This window comes from Meles meles, chromosome 2 (genome assembly GCF_922984935.1).
Source record: "Meles meles chromosome 2, mMelMel3.1 paternal haplotype, whole genome shotgun sequence".
Classification (NCBI taxonomy): domain Eukaryota; kingdom Metazoa; phylum Chordata; class Mammalia; order Carnivora; family Mustelidae; genus Meles; species Meles meles.
Window position 1 is genome coordinate 15,060,647 of NC_060067.1, and position 9,017 is coordinate 15,069,663.

General features: G+C 37.0%; 1 pseudogene; it reads left to right on the forward strand.

The window, feature by feature from the left end:
* The first annotated feature begins 7,055 nt into the window (after positions 1 to 7,055).
* Positions 7,056 to 7,453, forward strand: LOC123937120 (annotated as a pseudogene).
* Positions 7,454 to 9,017: the final 1,564 nt, after the last annotated feature.

Consider the following 9,017-nt stretch of genomic DNA (forward strand, 5'->3'; position numbering starts at 1 on the left):
GGACCCAAATCAATAAAATCATGAATGAAAGAGGAGAGATCACAACTAACACCAAAGAAATACAGACAATTATAAGAACATACTATGAGCAACTCTACGCCAACAAATTGGCCAATCTGGAAGAAATGGATGCATTCCTAGAGACATATAAACTACCACAACTGAACCAGGAAGAAATAGAAAACCTGAACAGGCCCATAACCAGTAAGGAGATTGAAACAGTCATCAAAAATCTCCAAACAAACAAAAGCCCAGGGCCAGACGGCTTCCCAGGGGAATTCTACCAAACATTTAAAGAAGAACTCATTCCTATTCTCCTGAAACTGTTCCAAAAAATAGAAATGGAAGGAAAACTTCCAAACTCATTCTATGAGGCCAGCATCACCTTGATCCCAAAACCAGACAAGGATCCCACCAAAAAAAAATTCTTCAACTTCTTTATTAATGTTCTATAGTTTTTCAACATGTCTTTACCTTTATGGTTATATTTATTCCTAGGAATTTTATTCTTTTTGATACAGTTATAAATGAGTTTTTTTCTTAATTTCTCTTTCTTATAGTTCATTATTAGTGTAAAACAACATATTTTTGACTTTTGACTTTTTTCATTTCTTTTATTTGTTTATTGGTTCTAGAATTTTGATGGAGTCTTCAAGGTTTTTATAATGATATCATGTCATCTGCAAGTAGTGACAGAGTTACTTTTTTTTTTTTTTCCAACTTGGGTTCCCTTTATTTCATTTTCTTGCCTAATTGCTCTGGTGAGGACTTCCAATACTATGTTGAATAAAAGTGGTGAGTGTGGACATCCTTGTTCTCAGACTTTTACTTTTTCACCTTTGAGTATGATGTCAGTTGTGGGGTTGTCACATATGGCCTTTATTATGTTGAAGTACATTCCCCCAACCTAATTTGTTGAGAGTTTCTATCATAAATGGATGTTGAGGGGCACTTGGGTGGCTAAGTGGGTTAATGCCTCTGCCTTCGGCTCAGGTCATGATCTCAGGGTCTTGGGATTGAGCCCCACATCTGGCTTTCTGCTCAGTGGAGAGCCTGCTTCCCCCTCTCTCCCTGCCTGCCTCTCTGCCTACTTGTGATCTCTGTCTGTCAAATAAATAAATAAAATTAAAAAAGAAAATAAATGGATGTTGAATTTTATCAAATGCTTTTTTTTTCATTTTATTTATTTTTTCAGTGTAACAGTATTCATTCTTTTTGCACAACACCCAGTGCTCCATGCAAAACGTGCCCTCCCCATTACCCACCACCTGTTCCCCCAACCTCCCACCCCTGACCCTTCAAAACCCTCAGGTTGCCCCAACCTCCCACCCCTGACCCTTCAAAACCCTCAGGTTGTTTTTCAGAGTACATAGTCTCTTATGGTTCGCCTCCCCTCCTCAATGTCCATAGCCCGCTCCCCCTCTCCCAATCCCACCTCCCCCCAGCAACCCCCAGTTTGTTTTGTGAGATTAAGAGTCATTTATGGTTTGTCTCCCTCCCAATCCCATCTTGTTTCATTTACTCTTCCCCCAACCCCCTACCCCCCCATGTTGCTTCTCCATGTCCTTATATCAGGGAGATCATATGATAGTTGTCTTTCTCCGATTGACTTATTTCACTAAGCATGATACGCTCTAGTTCCATCCACATCGTCGCAAATGGCATGATTTCATTTCTTTTGATGGCTGCATAGTATTCCATTGTGTATATATACCAGTCTTTTAATTCCAGTATAGTTAACATACAGTGTTACCTTGGTTTCAGGTTACAATATAGTGATTTAACAATTTTATACTTTTAAACAACAATTTTATATACAGCTTGTCAGGATAAGTGTACTCTTTAATCCCCATTACCTATTTCACCCATCTCCTCCATCCACCTCCCTTCTGGTAGCCATCAGTTTATTCTCCATAGTTAAGAGACCATTTCTTGGTTAGTCTCACTCTCTTTCTCTCTTATTTTTTTCCTTTGTTTATATTGTTTCTTAAATTCCACATAGGAATTAAGTTATATATATATATATATATATATATATATATATTTAAGATTTTATATATTTATTCAACAGAAAAAGAGAGAGAGATCACAAGTAGGCGAGAGGCAGGCAGAGGGGGAGGGGGAGGGGGAAGCAGGCTCCCTGCTGAGCAGAGAGCCAGATGCAGGGCTTGATCCCAGGACCCTGAGATCACGACCTGAGCCGAAGGCAGAGGCTTAACCTGCTGAGCCATCTAGGAGCCCTGAAGTTATATAATTTTTATTCTTCATTTTGTTAACATGGTATATCACACTGATTTGTAGATGTTGAACTATACTTCCATCCCCGGATAAATCCCACTCAATTTGGAGAACAGTGTGGAGATTCCTCAAGAAATTAAAAATAGAGCTTCCCTATGACCCTGCAATTGCACTACTGGGTATTTACCCCAAAGATACAGATGTAGTGAAAAGAAGGGCCATCTGTACCGCAATGTTTATAGCAGCAGTGGCCACGGTCGCCAAACTGTGGAAAGAACCAAGATGCCCTTCAATGGACGAATGGATAAGGAAGATGTGGTCCATATACATGATGGAGTATTATGCCTCCATCAGAAAGGATGAATACCCAACTTTTGTAGCAACATGGACAGGACTGGAAGATATTATGCTGAGTGAAATAAGTCAAGCAGAGAGAGTCAATTATCGTATGGTTTCACTTATTTGTGGAGCATAACAAATAACATGGAGGACATGGGGAGATGGAGAGGAGAAGGGAGTTGAGGGCAATTAGAAGGGGGAGATGAACCATGAGAGACTATGGACTCTGAAAAACAAGCTGAGGGTTTTGAAGGGGCGGGGGGTGGGAGGTTGGGGGAACCAGGTGGTGGGTAATAGGGAGGGCACCTATTGCATGGAGCACTGGGTGTGGTGCAAAAATAATGAATACTGTTACACTGAAAAGAAATTTAAAAAAAAAATCCCACTCAATCAGGATGTATAATCCTTTTAATGTATTGTTAAATTTGGTTGTCTGATATTTTGTTGAGGAATTTTACATCTATCTTCATTAGGGATATTGGCTTGTATTTTCTTTTCCTGTGTTATTCTTCTTTGAATTTGGTATCAGGATAATGCTGACCTTGTAAAATGAGTTTGAAAGATTTCCTCTTCTATAATTTGGGAGAGTTTAGGAAAGACTAGTATTCTTCAAATGTTTGGTACAATTCACCAGTGAGACCATCTGGTCCTGGGCTTTTTGGAGTTTTGATTACTGATTTAATCTCCTTACTAGTAACTGCTCTGTTCAGTTTTCTATTTAATCATGATTCATTCTTGGCAGATTATATGTTTCTGGAAATTTATCTATTTTCACAACTTGTCCAATTTATTAGTATATAATTGTTCATAAGAGTCTGTTATGACACTTTGTGTATTTCTGTGGTAACAGCTGTAATATCTCTTCTTCCATTTATAATTTTATTTATGCCCTCTCTCTTTTTTGAATAAGTGTAACTAAAGGTTAGTACATTTTGTTTTTCTTTTCAAAGAACAAACTCTAAGTTTCACTGATCTTTCCCAATGTCTTTTTAATCTCTATTTTATTTCTGTTCTAATCTTTATTATTTCCTTCTTTCTAACTAACTTTGAGTTTCACTTGTTCTTCTTTTCTAACTCTTTGAGGTGTTATGTTATGTTATTTTAGAGTTTTTTTGTTTCTTAAAGTAGGCATTTATCAAAGAACTTTCCTCTTAGAGCTACTTTTGCTGCATCCCATACATTTTGGTATGTTCCATTTCCATTTTCATTTGTCTCAAAGGAATTTTTTAAGAAGGCATTTTTAAATTTATTTTGTGATTTCTTCTTTGTCCCATTTAGTAGCATGTTGTTTCTTCACATATTCATAAGTTTACCAGTTTTCTTCATGTAAGTAATTTCTTGTTTCATACCACTGTGGTCAGATAAAAAAACTTGATATGACTTCAATGTTTTTTAATTTATTAGAAGTGTTTTGTGACCTATCGTATGATTTATCTTGGAAAATGTCCCATGTACAATTGAGAAGAATGTGTATTCAGCTGCTTTTGAATGGACTGTCTTGTAAATATCTGTTTGCCAATTTGGTCTAACATGTCATTTAAGGCCAATATTTTCTTACCGATTTTTTTCCTAGATGATCTTTGCATTGATGTAAGTGGGGTATTAAAGTCCTGTACTACTAGTGTATTGCTGTCTATTTCTCTCTTTAGGTCTATTAATATTTGCTTTACATATTTAATTGTTCCTATATTGAGTACATAAATATTAACAAATGTTATATCTTCCTGTTGGATTGATCCCTATATCACTAAATGTTTTTCTTAATTAAATACTTTAAATCTTTGGTTGTCCAAAGATTTTTCTTTGAGTGATAAGTTCTTTTTTAACTGGAATGTGATGAGTTTGCTATTTCAAGACCACATACACATATGTGGGTGGCTGAGGATGTCTGGTGGCATCTAGGCTTCCATGAGTGAAGTCTGCATGCCTATCATCCTCTTTGACCTTTCAGTTAGAATTAGTCTGCCATAATTCTCATAGTAGAAAGCAGAATACAAGAAAGCCCCTGCCAATACTTCGTATGAATTCAGACTAGTCTATGGTTTACAGGATCTTCTATTACCTTCTTTAAACTTTTAATTTCTGTGAACTTTCAGTACTACATCCTTGACCCTAAAAATTTACATAAAACTCCTCCCCATGTTTAATCAGCAGGTATAAATAATCTATTCCAGAAATCTCACCTCATTTGTCTCTCAACAACCTTCTTCTTTTGTTTTCTATAAGAATATGATGTTTTATAGGAAATAGCAAATGCTCAAGCAATTCTCATAATCCATGAAAATACAGTATTTGTTTAGCCATGGGCCTTTGAGACCTGAACATGAAGAAATAGTTCTACATAAGCTAGTCCAACATGAGCTAGTGGGTCCCCATAAGTAGATGGGAATTAATAAACCCTTGTCTCTGCTGGAAACATTCAACATTTGGCTAACTCTCCTGCATTTGGCTCTCTTTCATGAGAAATATACAAAGTCAGTTATATACTAAGTAGGAGTATTTATGTGAAAAATATTCCCTGATTTATGAATTGCTTTGGGACTCTGAACTTTGGCTTCCCTAAGTGCAGTGACTCTTATAATTGATATGACCATTGCAGGGATCTTGTGTATGTGTATAAAGTCATTATGCATATTAGCTCCTGAGAAGCATGGGGTTTTTAAAGGAGAGAAGATACTGCATTACATCTCCTTGTACCTGAGCTATCTGCTGAGTGACTACTTCAAAAACTTCTGATGAAGAGCTCTGCTTAATATTAGCCTGCTATCAAGATGGGGTTTTTGATCAATATCCTTCTGGATCTACTGCCTAAGACAGCTCTGTGAGCTAAGAACCTTCCTCGTGGGAACTGCAGAAACTATGAGTGTTTAGCAAACCAATTTCTTTTTTTTTTTAAGATTTTTTATTTATTTATTTGACAGAGGTCATAAGCAGGCAGAGAGGCAGGCAGAGAGAGAGGAGAAAGCAGGTTCCCTGCTGAGCAGAGAGCCCGATGTGGGGCTTGATCCCAGGACCCTGGGATCATGACCTGAGCCAAAGGCAGAGGCTTTAACCCCCTGAACCACCCAGGCACCCCTTTAGCAAACCAATTTCAAACAAATTTTGAGATACATTTATTTCAAATTTGAAAAATTAGGTAAAAAATTTAAAAATTTAAATACTTTGCTACAAATCATATAACGCATTTAAGATCACTTCAGGGGCACTTGGATGGCTCAGTTGGTTAAGCATCTGACTTCAGCTCAGGTCATGATCTCAGGGTCTTTGGATGGAGCCCTGCCGTTGGGCTCCAACCTCACCAGGGAGTCTGCTTGTCCCTCTTCCTCTGTACCCTCCCCTGCTTGTTCTCTCTCCCTCTCAAATAAATAAAAACTTTAAAAAAAAAGTCACTTCAAAATGATAAAAGGTTCAATATGCCTAATAATATGATCTCAAAAGTAAATAAAATACTGGAAAAGTCATAAGAGAAATACATTTATAATCATAGTGTTAATTACTCTCTTCTTTCAGTAATTACTGGAAAAAGAAAATTTCACTTTAGATAAATTTTAAAAACATTCTTAACAGAACATATCACTATATTATAGAACTCTATGTTCAACAGCCATAAAGTCACATTTTCTAGCACACATGGGGAAGACAATTCAAAATAACATAATTCATGTGGGCCAAAGAAAGAAAAGGAAATCCAGTGGAAATTAGAAAATATTTCAATTAAATAATAAGAAAATTACTACATGTCAAATATTATGTGCAAAAAAAGGCATGCTTCAGTAGAAATATATAGCCTAAATATACCTTAATAAAGGTTGAAAACTAATGGGGTAAGCCATTATATTAAAAAAGAGAGAGAGAGAGAAAACCAGTAAACTAACAACCTCCTTTTACCCTCCTCCTCCTGCCCATAGAAGGGAAAATATAAACTTAAGAGAAGAAAATAATGAAATATACAACAAACATGCAAGAGCATTAACAAAGCCAAAGACAAATTCTTTGGAATGACCAAAATAAAATAAAACAAACAAACATAAAGAAAGTGATCTTTACCAGTAATAAAAACAAGGGCACATTACTCTATGTTCTGCAGACATTAAAAAATAAGTCAATATTATAAACAAATACTAATCAATTTTAAAATTTAGATGTAATGGAAAATCATCAAAATATATCATTTAACAAAAAAATTTAGGATGAACTGGAAAATGCCCCTTATTAAATTTTAACATTTAAGGAAGTAAAAATTCTTCTTTTATACAAGCTCCTTTGTACCACGGAAAAGGAACACTTACCACTTCATTCTATGACACTAGGATAATGCTGATACTTTAAAAAAAAAGAAAGAAAGAAAAACATGAGAAATGAAAATTACAGAACCATATCACTTAATAGCATATATAAAACATAGAGCACCCAAACCAAAACCACATTAAAAGAACACTGAGCTCTTTTAGTCTCTGGCTGCTTGAAGCTCAGCTGCCATCATGAACGACACAGTAACTATCCGGACCAGGAAGTTCATGACCAACCGACTGCTTCAGTGCAAATGGTCATTGGTGTCCTTCATCCTAGCAAGGCCACAGTACCTAAGACAGAAATTTGGGAAAAACTACCCAAAATGTACAAGACCACACCAGATGTTATGTTTGTACTTGGATTCAGAACCCATTTTGGTGGTGGCATGACACCTGGCTTTGGCATGATTTATGATTCCTCGGATTATGGAAAGAAAAATGAACCCAAACATACACTTTCAAGACATGGTCTGTATGAGAAGAAAAAGACCTCAAGAAAACCATGAAAAGAACGCAAGAACAGAATGAAGAGAGTCAGGGGGACTGCAAAAGCCAATGCTGGTGCTGGCAAAAAGAAGGAGTAGGGGCGCCTGGGTGGCTCAGTGGGTTAAAGCCTCTGCCTTCAGCTCAGGTCATGATCCCAGGCTCCTGGGTTCGAGCCCCGCATCAGGCTCTCTGCTTGGTGGGGAGCCTGCTTCCTCCTCTCTCTCTGTCTGCCTCTCTGCCTGCTTGTGATCTCTGTCTAATAGATAAATAAAATCTTTAAAAAAAAAAAAAAAAAGAAGGAGTAAAGATGCTGTAGTGGTTTTATCTGTGGTGACTGTGCAGATTTTCATGAGAGGATTAATATACTAGGAATGTTAATATGAAAAAAAAAGAGTATTGAATCATGACCAAATTATGCAAACATAATTTAACAAAAGAAAATAAGCTAATGTCTTCTAGTATTAACTAAAGTTTGAATGTCAATCTAATTTTATTTCTTTTATGATATCAGTTTTGTTTTGATTATTGTTTTTGTTTGTTGTCCTTTTTTCTTCTCTGATAATATCTGATTTTTATTGTTGTTGCTTGTGTTTTCTTTTTTTTTAAAGATTTTATTTGTTTATTTATCTGTCAGAGAGAGTGAGAGCATAAGCAGGCAGAGTGGCAGGCAGAGGCAGAGAGAGAAGCAGGCTCCCGGCTGAGCAAGGAGCCCTATGCAGGACTTGGATCATGATCCAAGCTAAGCAAGATGCTTAACCAGCTGAGTCACCCAGGCATCCAGTGTTTCCTTTTCTTTATCCTTATGTCCTGAAAATTCTCATAATGTGTCTGGATTAGTTCATTTTTCTTTTATTTACTCTGCTTTAAGTATCAGTATATTTTATTGACGCCTGTAAAACATCTCTTGTTCCAGTGCCCTCTCCTACTAGAAACCCTCCAATGGCTTCCATCTCACCTGAATAATTTCCATAGCCCACAAGGCCCTCCCTTGGATCACTCAGTTCTAGTGCACTAACCTCCTACTCCGAAGGAATTTGTCAGATAGCTAAGAGAGTAAGAGAGAAATTACAGAACATCTCTCTACTGGTACAACTACTGGAGTGAACTGAGAACAGGCTTAGGTAGCCAATGGGAAAGCCACCCAACCTAGTCTCGAAACCACCCCTCAAAAATCCCCAAGAAAGTAAAATGTAAAAATAAAACTGAAGCAGGTAAGAGTTATCCAAGCAGAAAGGAATTCCAAGTAGAGGGACTATCCTGTGTAAATGAGAGTGGTCAGGTAGGCTGTGTTGTGTTTGTGGCATTGCAAGTCACTAACTGGAGCAGAGTTAGAGCAGAGAGATAAATGAGAGAGAAAGCTAGAGATGCAAGCCTGGGCCAAAAATAAAGAATTTTCACATCATTTTAATGAGTCAAACCTAAAACAGCAACAGCAAAATAATGCAGTCATTGAAGTGTTTCAAGCCTTGGGGTCACACAGCTGAAGTTGACATTGTGAGTGACCACTCTGACTACAGTGTGGAAACCTCTTGAAGGGGAGGCAGCCTGAGGCAGAGAGACCAGATAGAAGGCTGTTGACATAATTCAGGTCATATGTAATTACAGGCTAAAATAATTCAAAGGAAATGAGAGAGGGAGAAAGAGAGAGACAGAGAGGTGGAA